The sequence below is a fragment of the Miniopterus natalensis genome, chromosome 10, assembly GCF_054644295.1.
Source record: "Miniopterus natalensis isolate mMinNat1 chromosome 10, mMinNat1.hap1, whole genome shotgun sequence".
Taxonomy (NCBI): domain Eukaryota; kingdom Metazoa; phylum Chordata; class Mammalia; order Chiroptera; family Miniopteridae; genus Miniopterus; species Miniopterus natalensis.
The window spans coordinates 81,287,132-81,314,082 of NC_142090.1; the positions used below are offsets into that span (position 1 = coordinate 81,287,132).

Sequence of the window (26,951 nt, forward strand, 5' to 3'; positions counted from 1 at the left end):
AAAAAGTGTGCATAGGAAAGAGACTGTCACCAGTCTCCGGGCAGACTTTTTAGTCATCTTTCCACCGAGCCAGAGGTCGGCAGGTTTTTGTCGTCTGTGTTGCTGTTTTTTATATAAAGGCCCAGAGGGTGAATATTTTACACTTTGCAGGCCAGAGAGTCTCTGACCAAACTGTTCAGCTCTGCCCTTGTGGTGTGAAAACAGCCACAGACAGCAGCATAGGTGCAGCAGTGTGCCAATAAAACTTTATTGATAAAACAGGCAGTGGGCCAGGTACGTCCACAGGCCATCGTTGGCCGACGCCCGCCCTGAGGCATGTTTCCTGTTGTGTCCTCCCCTTCACTGGTTAGTGGAAAGAAGGCTAGACCTGGGATGAGGAGGCCTGGCTCTTAACTCCGCCTTGTTAATAGCCAGCTGTGTGATCTAAGGCAAATGGCTTCACAGCCCTGGCATCTAGTCCTTGTATCAAATCAAGTCTCCGTATTTTATAATTAATAATGGCCCTTCCTACAATCCAAGGAATTACTGCAAAGTCCCTCTTCCCTTTCGCACACACATGCACACACACACACACACACACACACACACAAACACCGGTATTCCTAATTCATTCCATCATGGAAATAAACAGAGAGACTGAGAAACAATAAATGTGACCTCAGGCAATACTATTAAAATGTTTCTCTCAACTGAAGAGGGGGCAGGTCTACAAAGATAAAGTTCAATTCTGGGAACACCACCACCAAGACTGTCCTGGGAAAAGCAACCCGGGTCCTTAAAAGTTCTGGAAGTCTTAGCAAATCAGATACACTTCAAAGAACTGGCAAAGAGTGAAAAGTGGAAATTGAGTGGCCTTACTATTACTTTTTACATGCTTGGCATCAAACAAAGATTGGAAGCTAGATGAAATATTTCAGGGTGAAGTGACATTTCTGAGCCTTGGGTTCTGACCAAGGATAAACCCTCTGCCTTCTGGATCTTTGTAGCATCTTAAGCCTGCAAAGTTGTTGCCGATAACAGTGTGGAAGAAACAGCATCACGGATGGCTCGTATCTGCAGAGCTACTTGGAGATTATTTCTTTGAGATTAAATTGTCTGTGCTTCCTGCGGCCCGAGGAGAGTGGCCGAGATAAGCGTTTCGGGCTGTGTACAAAGAAGGGGGCCGGCGTTCCAGAGGGTGGCCTCCGCCTGGGCGCTGCTGGCGTTCAGAGGGGGAGAGGAGCTAAAGCTAAGCTCACAGAGGAGCTGGGACCACGCAGACCAAACACCAAAAACAGGCTCCCCCAAGTACTGTGGGCCGGGGCCTCCCCTCCACCCAGGAGGAATGCGCGCTGGGGGGGGGGACTGCACAGCCCCACAGCCTCAGGGACGGCAGGCGGGGACGGAGCTGCCTGGCACTGTCTCCAGCAGTTAGCGTTCAGCTTGTGAGCCTCTGCCAGGGCCTCCCCCAAAGGGAAATGCTTCACGGACAGGCTCATGCAGTGTACGGGGAGGGGGCTCGGTAGGAAAATGACCCTGACCGGGGAGAGTTCCAAAAGCAAAGGGTATTCCTCTCAATCTGACCGGCCTCCTAGATAAAAGCCATATTTTATATATACATATTATGTATTATATATATATATACACACACACACACACACTACGGGCAGCTGTGAATAATTTAAATCACTAAACGGCGTGAATGGATTAATAGGTTAACGTTACACTTGCCTTTTATCCAGACACAACTTTGAACATAACAGATTCAGTTTTAGAACTGAAATCCTCAATATTCTGAGGGTGTGTTTTTTTTTAAATATGTATAATTAAATTCATCTCTGAAGGATCCCCAAGGTTGATCAGGGCAGAAGCAACATGTTTTCATCCAGATGAGTAGATGGGTGGGAGGCCTCCACCGTCGCCTCCCCAGAAAGCTACACAGGTTTGAGGACATGGAGACAGAGGCGGGGAGACTGCCCGAGGCCCCACCATGTTCGACCCCCAACAAAGGACGGAATTCAGTGTTTGCAGCTTCCGTGGCCTAGTGTTTCCCACAGACTCGAACACCCGTCTCTGAGGTCCTGCCAGGCTGGGGAGGAAAGCACAGTGTGTGACACACAGGCTAGGAAAGCGGACTGGCGTCGGGGCCGCCTCCTGCTGCAAAGGGAAACTGTGGAAATTAGTGAAAACTCAACAGGAGGCGCTGAACAACGGCCCATCGCGCTGCAGTCTGGCAGAGGTCCTGACTCAGGGAGCAAAGCAGGTCCTGGTTTCATGACGCGGTGCCTTCTGTGTCCCGCCGGAAGGCCACACACCCACCGAGCAATCAGGGGGCCTCCCTAGCAGGAGGGGGGAGAAACACCGAGAGCCGTCCGCAGGGGGCTTCGGGGGAAGGGCCCCCCTGGAAATTTCTCCCTGAACATGGACCTCTGTCTGCGCCGTGCGGGCCCGTAATGTCACCATCAGAGCGCCTCGGAAGGAGGGAGCATGTAAACAGGCGTCTAGATCACTGCTCGTGCTCAGAGCGGGGAAGGAACAAAACCAGGGCCAGGGATCGAACCTGCAACCCGGGCATGTGTCCTTGACTGGGAATCGAACCCGAGACCCTTCAGCGTGCGGGGCGCTGCTCTAACCCCTGAGCCACGCCTGCCCAGGGACCCTTTTAGGGGGAAAGCGCGAGAGAACGAGCCTGGATGGACGCAGCGTGACTCCATCCACCAGCGGTGCTGGGAGCAAAGGCGACTGTGCCCGAGGCCGAAGGCCAGATCCACGGCAGAGCTGCTCACGGACTCTCCGGCTTTCGTCCTCAGAAGGCTCAGATTATCAGACTCTCAGAAAGCTGCCGTCAACCAGCTCTCCCCAAACATCCAGAGAGCCTGGACACACGGACACACGCACACACACGCCTGCCACCACCACCCAGAAGCTGGAGAATCGGACCAGGGGGAGCAAAGCCAGGACAATGAAGCTATTTGGTTACAAATATCCAATTATTTCTCCGAACTGACATACCTGCCTATGTTCCTTAAATAGAGCTTTGTGCTAAACTCAATAACGGTATTTTTTCCTAAATCTCTTTTTCTCTTTCTTTGTGGATTTAAGTGGGCAGAAATGAGATGTATCGTTTTTGCATATGTAAAACCGTATTCAATAAATGCTAACTAACAGGAGACTGGAAATCTGTGAATGCTCCCGTTTCTTATCCTCAGTGTCTGTTCTTTTCATTGAACGAATCTTCCTTCGGATGCGCCCCCTTAGGGGGGCCATCCTCCCTGGGCTGGACCCTGTGGATGGCGGCATCTGCTGAACCGAATGTTGTAATTACATTTAGACCCAGGGTGACACCCAGTTGTTTGGTCACTTAGAGCTGGGAGCACCTGCCAGTGACACATATTAATGAATTACGGACCCGGCGGTGAGTTAGCAGGAGAACAAATCCCGGCCAGCACTGAGTGGCCTGGGCGGGGAGAAGCTCCCCGTAACCGCAGGGCCTGGTGCGGTGGGATTTCTCCAGGAGCAGGGAACCAACCACGGGGCTGAGTCACTCTCGGTCCCTGTATTCGCACTGTCCTTCAACTACTCAATCCACAGGTTCCAGCCCTGCGTCCCAGGATTTCTCTGAGGCTGAGACCTGAACTTACAAGTAGTATTGTAATTGGGGGAGGGGGGTTCAGGCATTAGCACTCGTGTGTCAATTATCAAAGAATCAACAGGCTCATTGATACAGCAAACAGACTGATGGCTATTGGGGGGCGTTGGGGGGAAAATACCAACAAGTCATGTACCCTTCTCCTCCGAAGGCCACGGCTCTTCACAGCCGCTCCCTCCTACGGCTACAGCGTGAGCTGCAGGTGTTCTCAGGCCCTGGCCACCTGTCCCCGCCTTTGCTCCTTGGCCCGAGGAGTGGTCAGGGCTCCCCGCTCCTGCTCGCCCAGGACGCTTCGCCATCCCTGCTCACGCCTTTGCAAACAGCCCCCCGTTAAACACTCCACAGTCACGCCAATTAAGCGTGACACCTATTTCCTTCCGGGATCCTGAGCCACATACACATATGCAAAGAACCCATTAAGGGCTCCAGAACACAGAAAAATCAATTAGAAATGGACTGGCTCTCAAATGGTTTCTTCACAGCCTGGTACAGGAGATAGCTGGTTATCTGCCATCACTGGTTCCAGGCTGTTTAGATACAATTGAGGAGGTGACGGTACCGAAACATTATTGTGGGGGGGGTAGAAAATTCCATGGGATGGCGTTATCGGTATGCTGGCTTGAAATAATTTAAATTCACATGTAACACAACGCAACTGTATTTAGAAACATTTGAACAAGACTTAAAATGTCCATCTCCCTCTAATTCCTGTAAATGCAATGTGATACTTGAAAGCGCAATTAAAAACGATGTGCCCCAAGTGATTATTTCATATATACACTTGTTGTATGAAAAACATGTTTATTTTCTATATAACATTTGTTTTTTAAACTTCAGCATACTAGCCCGCATGCTAAAACTTTCTTTCACAGAGTATTTAAACGTCTCTGGTATTAACGGATTTAGACATTTTAGCCATTTGGTGGTGATAGACCCCATTTGGGCAATAGTTTAATTATTAAATTATAACTTGACCACTAATTACAATAAATTCAGCTGTGTTCTCCTAGTAAGAAGGCGCTGAGCTTTCAAGCAGAAAGGCCACTGTTTAATGGTGTTTATTTAACTCAAGGGTCTGTGAGATACACTGGAAAAAGTAGCTCTTTTACGTTTACTGTTAGCTTTAGACTCTAAAGACCTCACGTGTGTCAGATGGACTAACAAGTATACGACACACATTTCTCAATACAACACTTACTTCGGAAATAATGGGGAACCTGTGGCTGAAAGTGAATGCTAGATTACGAGGTAAGATCCTTTCTCTATAGGCATTTATTCTTTGATAACTAGTAAGGCTAATCTAGACTCATTCAGTCCAATTAGAATTTAGACAAATATTCCCACATGAATGTCTCCACGATAGCTTCACAGCTCCCTGGCTTTCTTCTGTCATAATAGATTTGTCATTCAAATGGCATTTCGAATCCAATTTTACATGACTTCAGCATAATATGGAATTGACAAATATTGAAATACTCCTGCTTGAAGTCTTTGTTTAAGAAATGGCTTTCAAGGGAAAGTGAAGTTTTAGGTAAGAGCTGTGGAGTAGACCTTGGACTCTCTCTGGGCTGGCAAACAAAAGGTTCTCAAGCATTTGCACAACTAACCACAAAAGACAATGAGTTCATTATCAAATTGTCTAAGAGCTGACGCAAGACGTAAAAATGTGCTTCTGTTGCAATAGCCCGGTTTTTAAAAGGCTGCACACACAAATATGTCTTAGTTAGAGTCAAGGCTGGGTCAGTCCATCTCAAGCTCCTAAGTACACTCAGGGCCTCAAGTGCTACATTAGCCTCAGACAGACATTAACGCACGTGGCGTGGAAACCGGCCGCCGGAAAACGGGGCAGACGCATTAAATACTCTTCTCCGTCTCAGCTCCGAGGATTGCAATTTAGGACATATGCAGGCTCGGTTATGCAAAAGAGACTCTCCCATAACTTTCTCACTGTCTGGGGAAGTGGCTTTTTTTCTCCCTTCTGGTTTTGAACCTGATGGACAGGGAGCGCAGAAAGAAAATAGTTCAATAATTTATTTTTTGTGGATTTGGCCAGAAGAGCCAGTGGGGAAACACTAACTGAGCATAATGGGCTCCTCTGCCCCGTGATTCCAAATCTCTCCAGGTGCTGGGCCAGCTGACCAGACGGCAGCCTTATCGAGGTGCCTTGGGAATGGGGGCTCGAGTTCAGGTCCACAGGCCTCAGGATGAGAGAGGCAGATTGTGAGTGGAAGTGATACGTTCAACTAGGAAGACCTGGGGCCGCTGCACTCCACCGTCAGAGGGCAACCAAATGCGGCCTCCCCATGGCCCCAGCTCTGTCTTAGGATGTGGCTGCCCATTGAGTCTTTGACCATTGGGGGTGGTATGGGAAGGGGAGGGGCAATATTGAGAGATTAGAAACAAAAAAGGGGGGGAGGAATCAGTTTCCAAAATACCCATAGCCTGCTATGCCAAGAAAAGGGTATGTGGGCATTTGCAAAAAAATGGGCCATTCCTCTAGGTTACCCTGTATACTAAGGGGTTTCCTTAGAAATCCTCCTTGGCTCTTACTTGATGAGATGGGTTGGATAGCAGTCTGCCTTATGACCACGCCTGACAGAGCTTAATGGAAGAGAGGCTTAATTGCAGAAAAACAATGGAAGAAATCTATCAGAGAAGTCCCGAAACCTGGAAATGATGGGCGAAGCAGGCTTCCCGAATGGAAATTGAGCGATTTAAGATGTCTTAATTAGATTTAAAACCAGAGCTTAGGAAAACTAAATTAGCTCTATCAAATCAGATAAAAAAAAACTCGGAGATAAAGTACATGGTTATTACTGGATTACGCAGGGCCGTCTGCTTAGCACTGTGCTGGTGAGTCTAAGGCAGCCCTTCTAGGGAGAAATAACAGCAAAAAGACAAAGAAGGTGGTAAACATGAGCTTAAATAGTCCTACAGCCACTCCTGCCCTTACGGCAAAGGCGTTCAGAGGTTTAAGTGATTACGAAAGTGTGCCCAAGCAGAAACAGCTTGCCCTAAAAAATGGGTAATGGAAGTTACCTAACCTAAGGCTGGCCGCGGGACACCTCGACCCTGCTGTCTGAAGTGTCTGCGGCAAGGAAATCAAGCGCCTGCCGGACGACACAGCGGCGCACGCAGTGGGGTCCCCTCGACTGGACACAGGGCGTCCTGGCGCCACCTGCCCCCCTGCCCGTCTGGCCCAGGGGAGCCCGCCCAGGCCTGGGGGCTGCGTTTCACCACGTGCAGTGGGCCGGTTGAACGAGTCAACCTTCCAAATTCTGTGTGGCTTCCGATTCTGTGCCCAGGACTGTTCTGCGCAGCAACGGACTCTGCAAAAGGAGGGAGGCGCTTCTCCACGATCTGGAGCAGGCCACTGAGTAGCCCTTGTCCCCTCAGCCGTCTGTCAGTGTATTCAACTTGAATGATGTTTCTATTTTCCCAAAAGCCCAAATGTGTCCCTCCTCCTGCTTTCCAGATCCTGCCCGAACTCATCTTCTCCAAGACTCCTTGCCAAGCATCTCCCCTTTATTTGAGCAGTATAATCAGCCCCACAATAGTTCAATTAGAGTCACTGCTCCTTAAAGTTAAAATTAGACATGCACTTGTCAACCTATGTCTTCATTGATAGGTGGGCGCCGATCGGAGTTATCTCCTTACAAATTATACTTAATACAGGAGCACCAGCTAATCAATCAACTCAGGGCTCACAGAACAGTGTGATGGACCCAACAATGAAAACCTGTGGGCTTGTAGTAAAATAAATTTTAGAAAAGTTTTGAAAATATGCAAAGTTTTAATTTGCCCTTTCCACGTGCCTTTTGTAAGATACGAGTTGCTTATCTAATACAGCAATTGTTCTTCTGAATTAGTGTACTTTCTCCCAAAATTACCGGATTTATAGAATGTTCAGTAAGAACAGTGAGAACTGCATCAAAACTACCACTTAAAACATTCATCATCCAGTCTGTTACAGTGAGATTGTAAGAAAAAGGCAGTTTAAGGTATTCTATCTTTTTAAGGCAAAGGGTCCTTTCTGTGTCAAACTTTTTTAAAAAATCCTCAACTAAAAAGCACACACAGCCCTGGCAGGTGTGGCTCAGCCGGTTGGGCATTGCCCCGTGCGCCCAAAGGCCGCAGGTCTGACTGCTGGTCAGGGGACAAGCCCAGGTTGCACCCTGGCCCCCAGTAAGGGGCGTGCAGTAGGCGGATCGATATCTCCCTCTCGCATTGATGTTTTACTCTCTCTCCCTCTACCCTCCTCTCTCTAAAAATCAATACAAAATCTTTAAAAAAAAAAAAATGCAAGCAAGCACGTACAGATTTGGAAAGGTCGTAAGTACACGTAGTTAAGGGCAGAGTAACGCCATTGCAGAGGTCGGTAGGAAAACGATGTTAATTTCCAGCGGGGAAACCGATCGCCCAGACTGTGCCACCTAGAAATTAAGGCAACACAAAGGCAGCTGCCCATAAGCCCGGTGATGGGCGGCAGAAGTAACATTATGTTATCTGATACAAATTCATGAAAAGGGAAAATCAGGCTATCTTCTTATAAAAGATCAAAATTTATATAAGTGTCTTGGGCAGCGAGCAAGGCCTGACGCGTCGAATCAATCTTCCACTTAAGAGAAATCGATTTGGGAGAGAGAGAGAATGGCCCTGTTATCTTTCCTTCTGGTACAGAAAACAATAGTCGTGTTTCACCATTTATTTCAAGATATGCTTTGGAATGTTACCAGTTAACCCACAGAGGCTGGACCGGGGCCTTTAATGAAGGAGAAATCAAAGCCCAGGCCTCCAGGCCTCCTGAGTGCCAGCGAAACGGCTCGCTGTTCATTAGACAGGGGTGGTCTTGAGAGACGAGAGCTCCAGGACCCACCAGCTGTTTGGGAGGTGACGCATCACTGACCTTGGTGAGACAAAACCCCGGCCCCTGGCAGACGCTCCCCGATGTTCCCCTGATCGATATTAAATGGAGTGCAGGACGGGTCAGCGTGCTCAGGGGTCTGGGGAACTCTCAGCAGCTCCTTCCTCTTGGCAACATGTCTGGAGACCTGCACAGGGTCATCCTCCAGGCTTTGTGGGTAGCTCTGTGCAATCTGGGCAACACTTTCTCCAACGATTTCCAAACAAAAACTGCCCCTGACTTGTTCTAACTTGACATCTGGATTCATCAGTGACCCGGTGCTGCAGTAACCTCAACACAGTTTCCGGAGGAAAATCTAGCCTTGAGCAGGAGAAACCTGCGGGTGCCTGGCCTTCTGCTCAGCTCGGGTGCTGGTCTGTCTCCGAAATGTTCATAATATAATGAAAGTGCGACCATCTGTGTGATTCCTTGAAGATCTGCCCTAAACCAGCACTCTAGGACACCTGCCATCTAGCCTGTCTGCAGATAGTACAACATTGAACCATTTGTTATTTAATTCCTATAAAAATTTTGACTGATAGAAAAAAAAATGTGAAAGAGAGAGCCCAAGACCGTGGTTCTAAATGCCATTTAGACTAGTTGCATTAGAATAGCAGGAACCTGTTAAAGACACAGACGCCGGGGTCTCATCTCAAGCTGACTACAGGAGACGTTCCAGGAATAGAGCCCAGGAATCTGTATTTTGAACAAGGATTTCATCTGATTCTTATCAACACTCAACTTGAGAACCACCAGTCCAAGGGATTCAGGATTCAGTCCATCCTCAGGGTACCTGAGGCTCTTCTATTTCTGGGTGGAATTAAACCTCTGCAGAGATAAACTACAATTTTACAGAGAAATACTAGTCTGATTTATAAATGTTTCCACGATAAAACGTCATCTTTTATTTCGGTCGCTATCACAGCTATGCCATTTCTACTGCTTCTTTGCTATAAACATGTTAAGAAGGGCGCTGGAGTTCATCACTCAAAGTCAATGCTCTTTCTAAACAATAGCATGAACTCATCTTCCTAATTATAAAACCCATGCTATTCTCACTATCTCCCTTTTCTCCCGGGATGCCATTAAGCCTCACGCTAAGCAAATTTGTTTCCTCCCTTCTCTTCAATCTCTTTTCCCTTTCAGTGGCCCCTGTATTAATCCTGTTTTGTAAGTAACAACAACAAAACTCCCAAAGTTCCCTTGGAACGAGGTGTGAAAAAAAATCTAAAATAAAAACTATAGTGGCTTTGTCATTGTGATCCTCTGCTTTAGGATACTCGTCGGGACCCACCGGGGAGCGGCTTCCTCTGTTTCCCTCCACGCACCTCCGTGGACATGATGCCGTGGGTCTAGGTTAGTCATGGGGCATCCTGAGGCCCTCAGAACTCAGGAGAGAGAGGAGATCGCTGTTTCCAGGCAAAAGCTTTCAGAACATTTTAAAATAAAATTCCTCGCAATAGCAGAACTAAAACTAACCGTTAACTGGTTTGAAAGGCACTGCCGACCCAAAGTCATGACTCCGAGGGGAGCTGCGAGTGGACAGCCCCGAAGCCACAGCCGGGGAGCAGGCCTGCCGCAGGCCGCCGGCCGGGACGCGTTCCGGTCGCTCCGTCCGCTTTCTGAGCAAAGCTTTCGGAGGCCCTTAGGTGGCCCGTCGGGGACACAGCTGGCCCACAGCGGATAAACAACGGGTTGGTGCTCTCTCTCCCTTGTTCCTTCCCCTTTCGCTGGAAATGACTAGTTGACTAGCTCCTTCGATTAATGTAAAAGGTGGATTTCGTAATGCTCTAGGCTGACATGACCATTTCGTGATAAACCAGCGGTCTCGTCAAAGTTCTGAGCGTTTCAAAGTCTCTTTAAAGACCTGTGTCGGCAAGACCCGGATTAGCAGCGAACGCAGAGCTTCTGCAAATCCTTCATCGGACTTAACTATGGCAGTCGGACGCCTTCGCCACACGCAGAAACCTACATGCAAACACGACCGAAATTCAAAAAGCTCATAGAAAACATTTCAAAGCAAAGTATGAGATGAAAATGTATCGTCCACATACTGATTTTTGCTGATAAAAATTTGATATGTCCATAAATGGCGAGGGAACAACTGGACATCCACATGTCAAAGGTGAAGCCAGACAAAGACTTTCTACCCTTTACAAAAATTAATTAAACATAGATCGCAGGCCTAAATGCAAAACATGAAAGATAAAACTCTAAAGGATTAACACAGGAAAAAGTCTCCACAGCCTTGGGCAAGTGAAGACTTGTAAATATAACACCGAAGCCATGGTCCATGAAAGGGATCATCGATACGCTGGGCTGCATTAAAATTAAAGCTTGGGCTCTGTTCAAGACCAAGATATTAAGAAGACAAGCCACACAGACTGAGAGAAAATATTTGCAGAACGCATGTCTTATAAAGGACCGTTATCCAAAAACAGACAAAGAGCTCTTAAAACTCTACAGTAAGAAAGCAAACAGGCAGATTTATAAATGGGCAAAAGATCTCAACTGACACTTTCCAACGAAGATACGTAGATGGCAAGTAAGCATAGGAAAAGTTGCCCATCAGATGTCACTAGGGAATCAAAGCAACAATAGATACACACCTGTGAAAACGCCCCAACTCTAGAGCTGACACCACCAAATGCTGGGGGCCATGAGGAGCAGCAGGGACTCGCACTCGCGGCCGGTGGAAATGAAAAAGGTGCGGCCACTTCGGGAGAGAGGCAGGTGGTTTCTTCTGAAACTAAACAGGCCCTTGCCATACAATCCAATGGTCACATCCCTTGGTACTCACTCGAATGAGCTGAAAACTTTGTCCTACACAAAAGCCTGCACCTGGGTGTGTATAGCGGCTTTGTTCACAACCGTCCCAACTCAGGAAAAAGCAAGAAGTTCCTCAGCAGGGAGACGGATCAACTGTTAACCGTCAGAAAATGGAATATTACTCGGTGCTAAGAAGCGACCTGTGAAGCGTGGAAAGGCCTGGACACGCCTACGTGAAAGGGGCCCATCTTAGCAGGCTGCGTGCCGTGAGGTTTCAACTGCAGGGCCTTCAGGAGAAGGCAAACCTGTGGAGGCGGCAGGAGGACCCGTGGTGGTCACGGCTTGGTGGACAGTGAGGGGTGAGTGGACAGAGCACGAAAGGCTTTTAGGACAGAGGAAATGTCCCGTAGGATAATAGCGAGTGCATGTTGCTGCACGTTTGTCAAAACCCACAGAATGAATGCACGACACCCAGAGTGAGCCTGACGTACACTATGGACTTGGGTGACTGTGATGGGTCAGTGTAGGTCCAGCACCGTAACAAATGCCCCCCGTGGCGTGAGATGTTGACCGTGGGGGGGCTGAGTGGGTGTGGGGAGGGGCTCGGGCCATATAGAAAATGTCTGTACCTTCTGCTCAATTTTTCCATAAATCTAGAACTGCTCCAAAAATAAAGCCTATGAAAGATGCCTTTTAGGAGTCAATGTGACGCTAATAAAACTTTAAAAGCTTTCTCCTTTGTCAGTGGCATAGTTTTTCAGATCTAAACTTGGAATAAGCAAAGTATCCAAGTTAGCAGAGACCATCCTTCATAATCACACTTACAGAGAATTCTGAATCATACATTTATTACGTGATCTGATCTACTTTGAACTTAAATGGCTGTTGTATTTTTAGCTCAATATTAAGATTATGAATTCACGAGCTAATATATGCAACATGTATCACTGTTTATTTTTGCCATTGCTGTCACCACCCTCGGGCCTATTCTGAACTGAGCAGGGCAGAGATCAAGGTCAATGCTTAGGGTGGTCAGAATAAACGAAGCAATGGCTGGGCAGCGGCAAGTTCCGTTCTGCAGGACGGGCCAAGGCGCAGGCTGGACTGGGGCAAGAGGAAAAGATTAGAGGATTAAACCTCCTAACTTAGAAATACCGCATTTTCCACTTTCCCTCATATTCCGGAAATACTCCGGTCATTTGAAGACGCTAGGACTAGACTAATGATGGACAGGAAATAGTGTCTCCAATAGGGAGGCGTCTGCATATTCAGTGTGTGCTCAGATCCCCTTAGTTCCAAAGCAATGTGAAGTTGAAGGCACTTTTATGTGTGTGTTTTTATGATTTTTTAATGTTTTTGTTGATTCCAGAGAGAGGAAGGGAGAGGGAGAGAGAGAGAAACATCGATGATGAGAGTCGTTGACCGGCCGCCTCCTGCGCGCCCCCTGCTGGGGATCGAGGAGCCCGCAGCCCGGGCCTGTGCCCCGACCGGGAATCAAACCGCGACCTCCAGGATCCTAGGGCGATGCTCCACCGCTGAGCCACGCCGGCCGGGGAAAGGCAGTAATTTTTAGTGGCCAACTCAATGTTGACAGACAGGCTTATGGAACTGAAAGGAAGTTGATAAACTATTGGAAGAGCTTTTCTTGCTCAGTCTCAAAGCCATGAGCAGACAGAAGGGCTGTCTCGGAGGCTGCTTTGGGCTGAGCCGCTGCTGGGCTCCCCGCGGGCGGAACAGGACCCGCTAGGAGGCGGGAAAAGGCAAACCAGCACGACCGTGTTGGCTCACTCGGTTTCCATCGAGAGGAGAAAAGCAAGTATATTTCTACCAGTAAATCGCTTTTGGGTGGTTTGCATTAAGGAGAAATACCTGTGGTTGTTTTTTTTAATTACAAAAGGCTCTATATACCCAAATCTTGGCCAACTTTTAGAAAGGTGATTTTTCTCACAGTTGGGAGACGGAATTTGACAATCTGAAGACACAATTCAAAATTTCCCAAAGCCTGTGATGAACCATAGGCCAGAAAGAAAAAATAAACCTGCAATATACTTTTTTAAAAAAATTTCTCAACTAACTCTGAAGAGTTTGACCAATTGTAAGCATATTTCTAATTTTAAAAAATAATAAAATGGCCAGAGCAAAGTTATATAATATGAAAGTAGAAGTACTTCTGGTAATATCCAAATGCCTACAGCAGATTCCGAAGATGAGAAAAACAAAGTTACTTGTTCAAATTAACATTATTATACTACGAAATTATAAATGATGTCCACACGACCAGCATAATTTATGTCTAAAATATCTATCACAATAAAATGTATATGGATCTGATGTGATAAATATGTACATTTACGTATACTTTAGAAATTTTTTATATCTCCTATACACCATGTGTCTCCTTAGAGAACATGTGTGAGGGCGTGTAAACAATATGTAGTGCATGTTCAGACGTACAGACGTGTGGACTTCGGCGCACCCACACCACACCCCCCAGGAAGCAACAGAAATTTCTTTAGAGAAATACACTTTTCAGATGAAGTTCAACAGAAAAGGAAACACTTTACATTGGATTCTTAAAATAACTAAACCTTTCCCACAATCCCGGTGCCTGCCCATAAAGACCTCTGTTTTCTGAACACATTCATTTATTTTAGATTGTCTCTTTTTCAGCAAAAAGCAAGAGTTCCATTTTATAAGTGCTCTGAATAGCAATAATGCAAAATAAGGCAACTGCCTACTTTCTGTCACGAGCGGGTGACAACCTTGAACATATTCTCCCTAAATTGACTAATGTCACAGTTTGCTCTGCCTTGCTGCTCTTTTGCATTAAGCAAGAAATATGCATGAAAACAGCAAGACCAATATTCAGGGCTGGGAAAATAAAAAGATAGAAAAGAAAAAATTAGATTTGATCTCTGCCTTTGGAACTGTCGGGGGAAAGCAAACAGTCCGTAGGCCCCTGCGCGTGAGAACAGCCATGTCCCCGGCGGCGGCTGCCTTTTGGCCCTGGAAGAAGACATGGGGCTGAGCTAGGCTGACCCGCAGGGACCCGTGGCTGACGTGGAAAGTAAGCAAAATGCAAGGAAAGCCTGAAATAAGCCTAAGTTACAAGCCCCTGAGATCTGCAGGCGGCTGCCAAGAGCCCACTCTACTTGCGAGCTAGTAAATCAGCCTGGGGAAGGGTCACGGGTGCTGCCGGAGGAGTCGAGACTCCTGGCCCAGGGACAAAGGACGGTTTATTATTCAGGGCAACCCCGGTAGCTGATGCAGCAGATTTTGTGCTGGTTCCTTCAGCTGCATGATCCTCAGGATGACGCAAAGCCACCAGGTGGCCTTCAGAATGTTTGCTTGGTCATGACATACGTCACTTTCCCCTCTCCTGGCCGAAGCCAGTCACATGGACAAGCCTGACATCCACGGGGTGGGAAAGGCACTGTTCTCAGGGGAGGAGGGTTCCCATCCCACACAGACAGAGGCGGGAGGCACGATCGCCTTGGGGGGGATGGAAACAGCAGCGCATTCTCCGCGTAGCGCTCTCGGTAAATGATACGTTCTCGGCGTGACACACTGTGACTAGTTACATTAGGACAAAACAGGAATTTAAAAACTCCCCATGTTTTAAAACTGTTTCTAACTGTTCTGTGTGACATTTATGGTCGTAAAGGGTAGACCGAGTTCAATAACTATCATTTAAAACCCTGACAGTGGAAACGGGCTCCGTAAGATGGTACATAACTTGGGACGAGTGGAGTAGGGTTGAAAAGCCCGGGGCAAATACGCACAGGGACACATGAGCACGAACAACACTTTTAGGAGGCTTAAAGAATAAAAAAGCTTGCTGCTATTAAGAGAATAAATATATACATAATGCAAAGGTTGGACCAGGCCATAACTTGACAGTCACAACAACAGCTCCTAGAAGAATTCTTTAACAAGAGCGCTCAGCACCTCTCATGCTCCCTTTTGAATTTCTCTCGAAATCACCTACAACCAACAGAGGGTGTGTGAAAAGTTATTTACTCACACATTTTACCCTGGGTTGTTTTCGCCATGATTTTCCTTCACCCGTCTCTTTATCAAGTAATCTCTCTGAACTCAATACCTGCGCATCGCCTCCCATTCGATTCTAACTCGGCATGAAATAAACATGCTTTATACGGAGGCCACTGAGCAAATTAAAAACTATCTACTTACTCTATATGCCTCGCTTCAAATCCGAAGCCATAATTTTGGAATTGGAAGAACTAGGTCGATCAATCCCATTCCACCCACTCTTTTGACCCGTAACTACTTTCTCTTCTGACAATCCCATGAGCCTTGATCGACGGATCACATCCATCCTTTCAACGCGGCTGTGTTCCACGCAAGGCATAGCTTCTAAACTATCTCAATGTGTAAACATCTAAATATTTAATATCTAAACACATTTATCTATCAGCATGCCACTTATCTAAACTCAGGGGGGTTTTTGATGATTTAAATATTCTTACCCACATTTAACATAAGTGCTTACATTTCAGTATTTGAAATTCATATATTTGAAAATAAATGGTAGCTACTGTATCCTGCATTATTTATGTTAAGTGTGAAGAATTGCATACATGCGACTCTACTCATTGTTGGGCCCAAAAGTGTCAACTGAATGAGTGGAAAGACAAACACTGCATCTTCAACTACAAAATTAGGACTGAGGCTTCTCTGAAATTTGAAGTTTTCTATTTTGAAAAGAAATGTGAATACACTTCCTGTCCTTCGGCATTGTCACATCCTGTCGGGACTCTGTGTCCTACTCAATGTCACTCTTGTCCCCTGCACTCAGTCAGCATTTACTCCGAGTCCTATTTCTTAATTATAAACAATTGTTTGCCGCTCCAGCTCTGGCTGGTGTGCTTTTACCTTACCAAGGCTCTTCTCTTGAACTTCCTGCAATGTTAGTAACAGATGGTGGAGCTTCTCGGAGACAGAAAATGAGACTTTGCATATCAATGCGAATCTGACAAGTGACTTAATCACAAAAGACACTCTCCTCCAAAAAACAATCAGCTAGGCAGTGCTGATGAACCCAAAGAAAAAGTCATCGCAGATACAGCCTTTGCTGAATGTTTCACTTTTTGTTAATTAAGCGAGTTCACCCAGAAGGCAGCTTTCCATTTATGGTATTTAGCCCGGCTTCAGTTCTGTTTCCAAAGGGGGAAATCGAGTGAGAATCCTGCAGTTTTTCCCCCAATTATTCTTTTCCAAGGAGTATCAGAGCACTTAAGTGTCAATGAAATATTAATACAAAGCAGAATTACTTCAAAATTCATCTAGGTGTGTCAAGGAGCATCTATGTATTGGGAGCTACGGGGGTAAAGGGGTAGAGAGACGGCAAAAGTACTGCTGAGAAAAGCAATTACGGGACTCGGGGTAGCAGGGATTTCTATGACCTTTGGACAGTGTTTTAAGGACACAATTGGCATGTTTTAAAAATTGTATTTTTTTTTTAATAGCAAGGCCTGACACACATCCTTGACCATGAGTACCTACTGTATATGTGGTCTGGGTTCAGATTTCAGACTTTTTGCTTTGACTGGACTTGGAGTAGTTTCTCACTGGGGTAAAGGAGAGAGGAAAAGCAATTTCAGCAAGTGGCCTACATGACGAAGGGAAATGGAGAGGAGCACAAAGTGAGGGTCACATAAATGCAAGTAATTAGCTATAGAGATGGGAGCAAGGGTCCCAAGACGGCAGTGGCATGGGGGTACTCAGATTATGGGGGGGGGAGAAGGGAGGCTGCCTGAGCCACAGAGTGAAGAGGACAGGGCACCTCCTCCTCTTGGCACACTCCAGGTGCTGGGTGCATCGGCTCCCCTGTGCCACCTGAGCACGCCATGGTCAGCACAGGCAGAGAGTTAGGTATCGACAGGAGACAAGGGAGAGAACAGGCTGAGCCTGATTAAGTTGGGAAACTAGTTTCACAGACACTCCAGGAACAACCAGCCAGCTCGTCTGGATTAACTAGGGGGAGGGGGAGGGGGAGATGGGGGAGAAATCCCTTTACTGAGCCACACGCAGTAGACGCCAAAATGGTGACCCTAGAGGGGAGGAGACAAACCTGGGAAAGTCTTGGGAAAAGACGGGATGGGTAGAGGGCACAAGCCTGGGAGAAGCCAGGGAAGGGACTGGCTGCTTTGAAAGCAAGCCTGCGCGCTCCCCAGGCCAAGGACTCGCAGGGAAGCTTGACCAAGGCCTCGGCTTCTCTTTTCGGCAGCCGCGTGGGCCAGAGCGTCACGGAGCCCCGGCGGCAGGTGTGCAGAGGGAATGAGGCGCAGGGAAGATAAATAACTGCCAAGGTGAGCCGCGGGTGCTGGGGCGATGCAGCTCTGGGCCCCGTGGGCCCCCCTGGGCCTGGTGGGCCGAGTGCAGGCTGCTGCCACCAGAGCTAGACCCTTCCGCCGGGGCGCAGAGCTGAGCCTCCCGGTCCAGGTGAGGCATCAGGGGTGGTGGACCTGGGCACAGCAACACCGTGGGCGGCTTCTGCTCACGGACCTGCCGGGGAAGCGCCTCGTGGGGTGTGGCAGCCTTTTCAGGGCGCCCTGACCAGCCTTGCCTTGTCACTCAGGTCTACTGCACATGTCGTAGGAGTTGAAATCCCTGAAATTGCTTTCCTGCACAGCGAGGAAGAACCGATTTCCGACCAGTCTTCCTCGGGTGACATCCAGCCCCAATCCTCCCCCACGGTGAAACCTCCCGGTCCTAATGTCTTCCTCTCGGGGTCTTCTCTGTCCTATCTAACAATAAGACGCGGTCTTACAGAGTATTCCGTGCTGAGAAATACAACAGTAGAGCTTCCATGCATCATTCTTTGAGGGCTATCCACATTGTACCGCTGGTTTCTCAGAGACACAAAGCCTTACTAAAACTAGAGGAATGGATCTCAAACGTAGGGCATTTCACATGAACGGGCTGGTTCTGGGCAGGTTCCCAGGTTCCCTAAGTCAAACCCCCTGCTCAGCCACACACTGGCCACGCCAGTATTTTTATTTTTATTTTTTTTACAAGATGTTCAAAGAATCTCAAATGAATGAAAACAACCTCAACTTTGCATATAGCAAAAAAAATCATACTTCTATGTATGCTATTGGTTAAAGGAAATTTTATTTAAAGGAGATATTTTTACTCACACCCTCCTCAACCAGCAACCCATTCATATGGTAGCTAATGATTGCTATGCCCGTAATTAGTGTGCTCAGGCTGCCATAACAAATTACCATAGACCCGGTGGCTTCAACCACAGGCACTTCTTTTCTCCCGGTTTTGGAGGCTGGGAGCCAGAGCTCAGGGTGCCGGCACGTTCGGGTTCTGGCTCGGAGAGGGCTGCCTTCTCCCGGGTCCTCACGTGGCACAGAGATAGCCCAGGGGTCTCTCTCTTATCAGGACGCTAATCCATTCATGAGGGCTCCACCCTCATGGCCTCACCCGACCCTGGTTACCTGCTAAAGGCTCCCTCTACGAATACAATCGCACTGGGGGCTGCGGCTTCGACAAGGGGTCGTGGGAAGACACAATCCAGTCCACAGCAATGAGTGAACTCTGCTAACACGTCTCTACAGTAAAACGTGTGAGCCATAGAGCAATGTGCGTGTGCGCGGGGAGGTGATAGCTGGGAAGTAAGAGCCCAGTTATGACCCACCCACCCCCAAATCTCACCATGTACTCTCATTGTAACGAGTTGCTGAGCGTCGGCTCTCGGTTTCACTCTGGCTCGAGCCGGTGGCAACGCCTCCCCTTGCGTGTGGAGGCAACGGCCAACCCAGCTGCCTCCGGCGGCTTTTGTCTGAAAGCTCCTCGTGTCACCGGGTGAGCCTCCAGCTCTTATGTTTCAAAAATAAGCCTGAGTGCGCTCAAGTGCATCCCCGAGCAGGCGGGTTTCTGAAATGCCTGAGCTCGTTACCCGCCCGGTGAGCTTTCTGACGCTGACATTTCCCGGCCACCACGTGCCCGGCCCCCCGACGGCCGTCCCCCAGGAGCTCCCCGGGCCTCAGGGCTCCGGATGAAACACTCAACATGCTGAGCAACATCGCAGAGCAAGTCACTCAAGGAGCCGACCTTCCCCGAGACGCAAACTCCAGCCGAAGAGTTTCTACCCGCAGCTCTTTTCATTTTGAATATGAGGCTCTTGTGAGTTAAAAAGCATGGGTGAAGCAGCGTTAACGGGCGTGACGAAGGCTGGGCGAGCGAGGCCAAGGGGAGCCGAGAGAGGACACCTGGCCTGTTACTTGGGGAAGGACTTTGTTTTCCTTCGTCGCTCAGCCCATTTGTTTTGTCTGTGACTAAAGAAGGGGGACCTGTGCAGAGTCTGTGGTCACAGCAGCTGCAGCGATGCTGGATCCAGACAACCCTCTGAGCTCCTGCAGCCAAAGCCCATCGCCCGAGCCCAACCGCAGCCCAGGACGTCAGAGACTCATAATCTGAACAGTCGACTCACAGCCCAGTTACTGCCCACTGTGCTCCGAACAACTGAACGACAATCCTGAAGCCTTGGGCTTTGTGGGAGGCAGGGGACAGGTGCTAAGATTCCTCAGACAGTTCCCACGGGGGGACACCTCTAGCAGAGGAGCAGGACCAGGCCCAGCACGGGGCAGGCCCTGCTCCGTTACCCAGTCAGCCAGCCCTGTCCCCACCGGCCACTGCGATGCGCAGAGCACCCCACGGGCACTGCGCCTGGCGCTCTGCACACCTACACCTTTCCCCGAACCAGCCAGCCCACCTCCACTCCTCTCCCGACAGCCCCACCAACTTCTTGTTCTGGAACACAGCCACGTCTGCACGGTGCCGGAACTGAAACAGAATCGGAATTTCCAGAAAGAAGGAAAAAAAAGTAAAGGAGACCCCTATCATTTTATTTTTTAAAATATGTTTTTATTGCTTTTAGAAAGAGAGGGAGAGAGTGCGAAACATCGACGTGAGAGAGAAACATCGATCAGCTGCCTCCCGCACATACCCAGACTGGGGATCGAACCCGCAACCCAGGCATGTGCCCTGACCCGGAATCGAACCTGTGACCTGTTGGTGCCTGGGAGGAAGGTCAACCAACTGAGCCACACCGGCCAGGGCTCTGAATTATTTTAATATTCTCTTGGAAAAAGGAAGCTCTAATTTTTTCTAAGACTAGGAAACCCAATCGCTTTTACTGTTTTCACAATTTAAACAGTTTCTTCCGTGGTTACTCGCTCACACATAAACCGCTTAAGTAAATAACAAATACTAGAATTTCTGCTCCCAGAGTTTAGGAAAATCCTGTGAGTAGAAGCAACTGTATGTGGGGCCATTAAAACTTCTAACAAGAGAAAATACCTATTTAAATAGCATGCACCCTGGTTCAGCACTGGCACGTGGCTCACACTGACCCTCTGCGCTGAGGGCCGGAGGTGAGACTGTCCCTCTCCTCTGGCTCACACTGTGGCAGGTAACACGGAGAGGCTGCCCTGGCAACGGGCATGGGGTCGGGCTTCTCCCCCGGGCTTCCGCAGGCCTTGGGGTGGGGGAGACGGGCATGTGGTCCAGCTGAGGCTGGAAGACACCCCTTAGTTAGCTCTCAAGGTTCAGAACACCCTCAAAGTGCATTCGCCATTGCCTTCAGGGACAAGTGAGGGGACTTTGTGATGCTTCGGGGTAGCCACCGCCGCACAAATAATTCCTCTGCCTGCTAGCTGATTTCTACCTCTCCATTATTTTCTCTTTCTATGGTGATGCTGAGTGGAGGAGACAGATTCATGCTTCATTTATAAGAAGTTGAAAGTAACATTTGCAAGGGACGGTGTTCCTCCCTCTCTCTCTCCACCCCCCCTCCCTGCAAGGTTATTAGACTCCCTCCTTTGGAGGAGAGGAGGGGACTGAGAGAGAGGAGGGCTCTGCTCTCCTCCGTAGAAGGAGGGGCTGCTGCTGTGGGTAAGAGAAACCAGGGGCTGAGCGCGCAGCACGTCTGATGAACTCGAAGACACTGTAATTTATCCCAGGCCCAGTTTACTCTGAACCGAGCAGGGGAAACATACAGAGTCTATTTTGCATCTGTAAATGACTCTGCTTTGCATGATTCATGATGTTTTCGGTTGGTTTATTTTTAAACTGGACTGAAGTTATAGGAAAGCGCATTGGAACAGATATTCTAACAAAAGGATCGCGGGAATAGGCCCCGTGGTCCTGTCAGAGCCTTTCAGGAATGAAAAACAGGGTATAAAAAGCAACGGTTCTAAAGAGGGCATCTTCCCAAAGGTAAGGATCATGACGTATCAATTAGGGTCATGTCCATCTTTAAACACATCCTATTTAAACCCTCTACATGAAAGGGTACCTTATGCATAATTTTTAAAAAGCACAAATACTAAATTTCCTTTGGTGATACAAAGAACGGGTAATGTGGATAATGAACTCCAAGAGCTGGGAGAGAGGCAGTTAGAGGGACAGCTAGCGGGTGGACAAGCAGGTCATATAAATGCACATTAATACTATATTGTTATATGAAACCTATAACGGCTGTAGAGAGACTCCCCTGCAATCAGACAGTAGTTTCATCTAAAGGGGAAATACTTCAGCTAAAGCACGATAGATTTCCCCCCAAAATTAAAAATAGAGAAGTAGCATGTGACTATAATAAAATCAAATAAGAACAAGCTCTGGAAAATTTATTTAAGATCCTATAAAGAATACTTCTGTGACTCAACAGGATAATACTATTTGAAAAGATATAGCAATTTAACCAACAATGTCCATCTGGGCAAAAAAGGTTATTTAAATACCATGCACTGTGATGAATGACCTTTGAAATGGCCTTGCCCATTTTGTACTATTAGTTTTCGGACAGTTCAAGGCAACACACTAAATCTGGAACAAAAGCCCAGTGAAATCATGCCTTTAGACTTAAAGAATTCACTCACTTAATGGCATTACCACCCCCTATTCTGTACATAAATTTTCTTTGTTTGAAAGACTGAAAAATACCTATACTTTTTCATTTTGGGGAGGGTTGTTTTATTTTTTTTAATCTCAGAAGAAACACACAGTTAAGTTTGTTTTAAAAGCCTTTGGACCAAATATTTTAAGATCAGAATTTTTCATTGACCACAGTCAACATAATTCCATAATGACTTACAAAAATGACATCATTTATAATCTTATTATTTTTTTGAAGTGAAGCTTAATTTATATGAACAACTGAGAGACAGAGAAACACAGATGTATGAGAGGAAAACTGACTGGCTTTCCCCTGCACGCCCCTTACTGGCCACTGGGGATCGAGCCTGCAACCTTTCCGTGCACTGGATGAAGCCCAACCGACTGAGCCACACGGGCCAGGGCCAGGAAAATTCCTAGTGACAGGAGGAGGGCTGGAGAAGAATTATCCAGGAGTCATGCTATCGGAATCCCTGCGATTCATGCTGACGCTGTGAGCCCTGGATGCCCTGTCCATAGAGCACACTGTGGCTCTGGATCTCGCCACTGTGACCAAGACCTGCATCGGCACTTGCTAGATTCACCAAGTCAGACAAATGTCCACATACCACAGACCCATGTGGGTCTGATTTAAAAAACATCTAAAACTGTGTTTATAGTGGTCCACTGTGGGCCCCGCATTTGACTCCACTACACAGGAGACAATCGCCAAAGCCACTGGCGATCAAGCTGACCTTTAAACCCTCCTGCCAGTCATTTCGGTAAATATAACCAATCAGATGGTGACACAAAGCAAAGACATTTTTAAGATCCCTTGATAAGCTTTAGGAAAATTTAAAAGTTCCAAAGAAAGTTATCCCCCCCAAGCTTAGTCAAAAGACAGCGTCATTTACATAGTTTGGTGTCTGCATATTAAGAAAAGTGGAGAGAACTCGCCCAGCAACTATTTAATAAGCAGCTGCTCATTTAAAGGAGGCAATTCGATCTCACGCCTTGACTCGCGGTACCTTCCGGGCAGGCTCTCTCTGCTGGTGTTGCCCAGGCAGAGCAGTAGCCAACTTTCCCCCCTCCCTTTGAACCCCTCGTATGGTCCAGGTAATTTTCCTAAGGAGTCACCCGTTGTGTCTTACAAATTGTAAGGGTCTTTCCGTCTCACGTTTAAAAGAACCCTAAGATCTTATAAAATTAATTGCTAAATTCCTACCACTGCAGAGATGGGACTCAGCCTTGGCTCCTGACTCACCGTCAGTGAGTATATATTTCAAAAAAAATGCACCCACTTAATCCTGTAACTAGACGGCGCAAAGGAACAGTGCCTGCCGCGCAGTGAAGCCTGGTGGCAAGGCCGCGGCCATCCCTCCTCCCTGAAAATGAGGTCGGTGGAAATGACTTGACTCGAGCAGAGTGACGGAGACACGAGAGCACCTCTGATTTGGTGACGGTGACGGTGGGAGCCGGGCTCGCCTCTGCTCTCGGGGCTCGCGGCTGGTAATGATTTCCGCCGCCCTTGCTGGCCGGCAGCACCCTTCCCTGCTCTGCTCGTCTGTGCCGATGTCCCCGCTGTAGAGTAAGGAGTCCAGCTAGGAGCGACGATGGCCCTCGGGGACGCTGTGCGGCTTTGGCGGTCCGGGCATTTCTTTGTTTTGAACATGGCTCCAGAGAATAGGCCTTTTTCTGAGAATGACCTATCTTGGTTATACAGATCATTTTAATTATAATGGCTTTCTTTTCATTGGCTTAGGCGTTTTTATGAAGTACATGCCTTTGTCCCTGTGAGCCAAGTGAAAATTATATCTAAAATATGCGAGGTTGCTAGTTCCCAGCATTTTTAAAGGGAACCGTGAGAAACATCCAGAAAACACCACGGTGAGGTTTTATGATTTTAAGTCCCATAGGACGGACTGTTGTTACCATTCATTGCATATGAAATACAGGTTAGTTTAGTTCCTACCAAAATGTTCTAATGAACAAAAGCCTGTCCTACAGGAAAACAAGAAAATCTGACCAATTCAAGTCTAAGGATCATTTTTCAAAGAAAGTGTGACGTGAACACTGTATTCAGATCCTGTCCACACCATCTAATGACCTTTTCCATTATTTGAAAATGGCTGATTTTAAATAAAAGTTACTCTAGCTGCTCGAGAGAATGTACACAAGGAAAATGCTCCACTTCGGAAATAAATAAAAGGAAATGCCAATTCACCCTCACGCGTCCACAGGATTATCCGTCTCGCGCAAGCGACGCGTCTCCAAGGCAGCGGGGCCCCCGGCCGCCCAGGCACAACCCCTTCGTTCGCGAAGCGGGTTCCATGCGATATTAGATTTTACCAGCGGCTGTTCTCTCCACCCTCTCAGAACACTGTCCTACCCAGTCCTTCTAGGGGGCTCAGTGCTTTCTGGGGGGCTTAGTCCACCGTGTCTACCCTCCAGAGGCCCTGTGGTCCCCTGGCCTAGAGAACGCACGCGGGGTTGTAACTCTGATCACTTGCCTTCCTCGCAGGTGGGGCCTCGCCTCAGTCGTGGATCCACTGACCCCCCTTACTGGCTCTTGCTGGGCCCCAGGGCGCCTCTTGATAGTGACAAGTGACCTGGGAGGTTAAAGGGTCCAGGGCAGTTCTTATTGCCCATGACTTGAGTCTCGGCCCTTATAATCTCTGAATCTTTTCAATATCTCCCAAAATGCCTCCCCAATCCCGCCCTTCGTCCTGTGGTCTCAAAAATATCACAAATTTCCTTTTCTTTCCCTTTCTTTCAACTACTTGCATCTCCAAGAACACTGCCTGCTTCGCTGCCCTGGTTAATCGCAGACCGTATTTCTTTTTATACCAAAAATGCATAAAGTCGGGGAAAATTTAAAACAGGCATGAAAAGGTAGTCAGTCTCCTAAAATGTTCGCTTCCAGTGTGTATTATGGAACCCAGCAGCCTCTCTCTAACGCGGCCCTTGTCCCTCCTGATCCCTCCCCTCCTCTGAATCCAGGCCAAAATCAATGTGGGAAAGCAGGAAATGCTAAACAACGTCCCGAAGACATAAATGAAAGCCTTGCGTTGTGTACAAAGAAAACATTGACTTTTCCTCTCCTTTATTTTTTCCACTAGTTTTTAAAAAGTAAAAATTTTCGGAATCTCATTAAGTTCAAGAGGAATCCTACGGAGACTTCACCCGCATGTCCATGTTTGCTTAGAGATCGTCACTTTCAGACCATCAGCTCATCTCACTGTAATATATCTAAGGCCCATTTGTTCTAAAACTATCGTCGATTAGTCATGTTTGCTTCAAGAAGGCATTCTAGGGGGCTAATGCTTTGATAATAAGGTGTCCATAAAATAAACGGTTAGATCTTTCGCAGGTGGCTGGGAAGCCAGAAGAACGCGGCTCCCGCTCTCAGAGAGGGGGGGTGTCGGGCAGTTTCTGCACATAAATTGTTCGGTTCTGCTTCATGCTTCCTGAACACAAATTGCTCACAGGTGACACTATGATCACACACCTAAGAATCAAATACTTTCATACACCGTGGAAAGGTTATCTTTGCCTTGAAATATTAAGGCAAAAGTTGTTTTTGTGTGTTTTTTTCCCCTAATGTCCTTTGGTCAGTGAAGTTAAAATAAATGATTTATTTTAGATACTAAATAACAAGTATTTCTATGATAAATGTATATTCCTTACAACAAATCAGTGCCCCCCCCCCCCCAAACAGTGAAGGTATCTTAGTGGCTCATGACTTCAAACAAGATGAAAATGATAGGAAAACGTCAAAGACGGAAAATGCACAAGCTAAATGGAGGCTGTGGAAAGAAAGGGTCCCATTTGTGCTCTTACCGAAATGAAGGAATATCTATAAAAACATTTCAAATGTAAGTGCTGAAACCAGCATTTATAATAAATGGAACACAGAATGAGAGGCCTTTTTAATAGAAGCAGTCTGCTAATTTGAAATAATTAAAATCACTAATTGAAAATTCACAGCTATGCCTTTACACACACAGCAACTGCACTGTTTATATGTTTTCAATTGAAAGCAAGCAGAAAATTTGTCGGTATTTATTATAAGCAGTTGCTTCTGGGTGCCAGCAAAGAACAACAACAAAGCTGCAACAGAGAAGGTTCCATGGAAGCGGGGGGGGGATCCTAACGTGTTTCACAGAGCAAAGGAATTTCCAAGAGAAGTGCTCGCCCAAAACTCCAAGCAACCATAAACCTGCAGGTCGGAATCATCAAATAAATGTCTTTCGTGTATAATCCAGTAAATGCAAGTGGTAATACGCCCTACAAAGATTAAACTGTATGTTTGTGATAATTACTATTCAAAAGCAAGGAAGACCTTAGAAGTTCTTACTGTCGTTGCAACTAGAAAGAGGTAGGAGTCTTCTCCCGAAGGTTTTCCCACTTACCTGTGATTCCGATCCGAGCATCTCTGTCGTTGTACTTTTAGCCAACGGTGAGTCAAAGCGACTGCATCTCTGTGACGGTGATGTGACCCATCATGATAGGCAAAGAGACTGTCTCGTAGACACCACCACCATCAGGCTTTAGACAAAACCATGTGGGCGCACTGTTCTGCAAACCTACCTGAAGGTGTTCCATATTAACTTACACATAAATATTAAACTATAGCCGTGACCCCCTCTAGGGAAACCTGACGGGTGAAGATCCAAGTTTTTAACCAGACATAGGTAACCAGAAATCGGGTGCAATTCCCATGAACCAAAAGTCTCTTCG

At 47.3% G+C, this 26,951-nt stretch overlaps 1 protein-coding gene across 1 annotated transcript in view; it reads right to left on the reverse strand.

Annotated features, from left to right (window-relative positions):
* IMMP2L (inner mitochondrial membrane peptidase subunit 2) overlaps nt 1-26,951 on the reverse strand; it is a 375,089-nt gene that overhangs the window by 56,548 nt on the left and 291,590 nt on the right. The window lies entirely within an intron of this gene.